We start from the raw sequence: 3,659 nt of genomic DNA on the forward strand, positions 1-3,659 counted from the left end.
CGCGTCTCTCCTAGTCTTTCCATTCTGATACTCTGACTGAATTATTTTAGCACAGCTAAAACATAAAATAAAGAGAGTTTTATCATTTGCTCTTCTCATTGCTCGTTCATCTTCAGAGGATTGTGAGCTAAGTGTATGTTTAATATGCCTGTTTCGCGCAGCATGCGTCCGGGCCATAGACATTAAGGTCCAGACAACCTACCACACGACCCACCTCCAAATCCTACCTCCAATGAGAGCTAGGGAGGGCGGAATAACGGGTTAAGGGACTGTATGGAGTCTTTTGGGCGGAGTGGAGGGGACGTGATTGGATACTTATCAATGACGTAATGGACATGAAAAAGCTAATAACTAGTTAAGAAGGCAGTTTGTAACTCTGGAAAAGAGACCAGAGCTTGGGACACGAAGGACGTGGACACATTGGCGAAGCGAATACAGAGATTTGGCAGTGGGCTGTTAGACACTGCAACGTCTGGGGGAAGATAACTTTTTAAACAGGACCATGGTGCAGCACACCGACAACAGCGAGACGGAGGGCACCATGTCCAGGGAGGCTACCGATTCAGAGGAGAGTGAATTTATTGCTTGCAGCCCCGTGCAGATAAACCCAGACTGGTGCAAGACAGCAACCGGCCACATAAAGAGACCAATGAATGCATTCATGGTTTGGTCCAAAATTGAAAGGAGAAAGATCATGGAGCAGTCCCCGGACATGCATAACGCCGAGATTTCCAAAAGGCTGGGGAAAAGATGGAAGATGCTAAAGGACAGTGAAAAGATTCCCTTCATCAGGGAAGCGGAGAGGCTCCGGTTAAAACACATGGCTGATTATCCCGATTACAAGTATAGACCCAAGAAAAAACCAAAGCTCGACAGTTCAAAACCATCAGCACCATCTCCGGAGAAATCTTGCAGCAAAATGGCAAAGACTTCCGGTAAGAAATGCTCCAAAATAAAGACTAAGACCCATTCCAAATTGTCTCACCGCTACGGGGATGACTGTGTGTTCCCAAAAGTTACAAAGACAATTAAAAGTGAACTCACAGATGATGATGACGATGATGAATACGAGGAGGACTATCGTATGCGGATTAAACAGGAGGACGAGGAGCAGATGAGGCCGTATAATGTAGCAAAAGTTCCCACGAGCCCAACGTTGAGCTCCTCTGCTGAGTCCGAGGGAACCAGCATGTATGAAGACATACGGAATGCGGCTCCGAACAGACTGTTTTACAATTTCAAAAACAGTACTAAACAGAGCACAATGTACCCAGCATCCGCCTCACCAGCATCTTCTAGGTCAGTTTCAACATCTTCCAGCTCCAGTGAGGACGCGGACGACTTGCTTTTTGACTTCAGTTTAAATTTCGCCCCGAACGCTCAAGGGCCGGAGGTGGGCAACCCGAATTCAGGAAATCTCTCCCTCTCTCTTGTGGATAAAGATTTGGACTCATTCAGCGAGGGCAGTCTGGGCTCTCACTTTGAATTTCCAGACTATTGCACACCAGAGCTCAGTGAAATGATAGCTGGGGACTGGTTGGAGGCGAACTTTTCTGACTTGGTGTTCACATATTAAATTGAAAAGATCCGACTTATAACAGAGAAGGATAAATTAACTTATGTCCTGTTCAAGTTGTTCCTATAGCCCTGCCTCCTCTGGTTTCTAGAGGTCGGGGGAGGAGGCGAGGTGAGGTGAGGTTTGAGGAATTAGATGCTTATGAAGCTGGTACTGTAGCAAAAAAAGTCTGCAAATGTTTTTCTGGCAGAATGACAGGGTTTTATGGATTTTTCTGTTGGTCTAAAATTACTGTTCAACTAAAACGGACCACAAAGGGAAAAATCTGTGAACTTCTATGCATCTTATCCTCTTTAAACTGCAGGGAACTGAAAACGTAGGACTGGACTGACTCAAAGCAAATCCGTGAACTGACAATGTTCAGGATGTTACTTTACAATGGTTTTATGTAATTTCTATATGCCGCAAACATTTTTTTTTTGTAACTGATTCCGTTTACCTCCTGATTTGAAAATGAAGCAGTCTAAACCTCTTCAGAATACAGGTGCGGAGGAAACATTTTGATACATAACAGACCTCATCTTTTTAAAAGAAAAGTAAAATATTTTCAGGCATATTTTTGTACAGTTAAAAGGGAATGTTCTTACTGTGCTTTCAGTGAGTTTCAGGCACTTCTTCCCATTATCATTTGTTTTCGCATGCAAGGAAGTCCTGGTTTTAAGGATTAAGTTAAATTACAACTTGCATCAAAATGCCTTGTGGATTTTAAGATTTTGTACAGTTGTAGAGCAGATTTGTTAAGTATTTGTAGACGATAGGCTACAATGGCATCATGGGGACAACATACCTCAGTGATGGGATTAGTTTCAAGATTGTATATGTACTGTAATATAGTAAAGTTAGGAGTTTATGTATATCATACTCGTGATATGTGGATGGGTCCCAAATCGCAGGTGTGAAACTGGATTTTGGTATTTTTTATGGCACATACTGTTTTTTTCCCCCCTCATTTTTTGTGCAATATATACTTTTAAAATACAGGCCATCTGCATTTTGTAGCAAGTGATGTAAAAACAGCCTTGTGCACTGTCAATATCATTATCTGTCATGATGCTGAACTTTGCCTCGACAGAATATAGACAAATCAGCTGGAACTGATACAAAATGACTTAATATGGCCATGTGGTGTGATGCATTTAAAAGGCAAAACAAAGATACCAATTTGAGTGTTATTTGACTCAGTTTGGATATTGGGCATATCCAAAACATATCTCAACCAAACTGTGTAAAACTGACCCCAAAATTCTGGGGGAAAAAAGACAAGTACTGCAAGGGGCATACTTTAATGTGGGTGGTCTGGCATAAGTCAAGCAAGCAAGCAAAAAATAACATTCCGTAGTCCTGTTTCATGAAATGAAATGTTTTATTTCAAACTGAAGACTGCCTTCTTTTCTTAAACATTAACCATAAACCTGTATTTTTGTTTCTTGCACTTAAGACAGATATTGTTTATTTTTATGTGGGTCTTACATATGAAGTCTGTTTGAGTACAAGGTTTGGAACATGACCTAATTATATGCCAGGAAAATGTTAAAAGGTTCATGGCAGTAGTTATTTCACATTCCAAGTGTGAATCTCTCTTTGACTCATCTTTTAATAAACAAGTACATACCACCATCAACTGTCCTTTCAGTTTGTGAATAATACAGTATGTATTGTTGATCTTGAAAAGGGGTCATGACAGAAAATGTTGGATGCATATTTTTGTCAGAACAGACAGCTTTATGGCCAGAGAAAAACATCTTATTTGTATTGCATGGGATCACTTTTGCTTATAATGTGCATATTGCATAGGAATAATGATGATGAGTAAATAACATTGCATATTGGCTGAACTCAACTGAATTGGCCTCAAACTGATATGTGAAATCGCATTGAATAAAACCAACAGGTATACATGCACACTACAGTGTTGAAATATATTGCATATAAAAGTGTGTATTCCAGTTTTCCCGTTACTTGCATAATGTGGCTATAAGGACACCGTAGCTTTAAGAAATTGAAAAGCGCGCTCCAACACGCTGAGCAATGTGATTGGTGAGATTGTGCTTCCTCATAAACGGTGTTGGTAACCAGAGACGCC

At 40.8% G+C, this 3,659-nt stretch overlaps 1 pseudogene; it reads left to right on the plus strand.

Annotated features, from left to right (window-relative positions):
• Window positions 1–399: 399 nt before the first annotated feature.
• Window positions 400–3,197, plus strand: LOC120059833 (annotated as a pseudogene).
• Window positions 3,198–3,659: the final 462 nt, after the last annotated feature.

Source organism: Salvelinus namaycush, chromosome 15 (genome assembly GCF_016432855.1).
Source record: "Salvelinus namaycush isolate Seneca chromosome 15, SaNama_1.0, whole genome shotgun sequence".
NCBI classification, from domain to species: domain Eukaryota; kingdom Metazoa; phylum Chordata; class Actinopteri; order Salmoniformes; family Salmonidae; genus Salvelinus; species Salvelinus namaycush.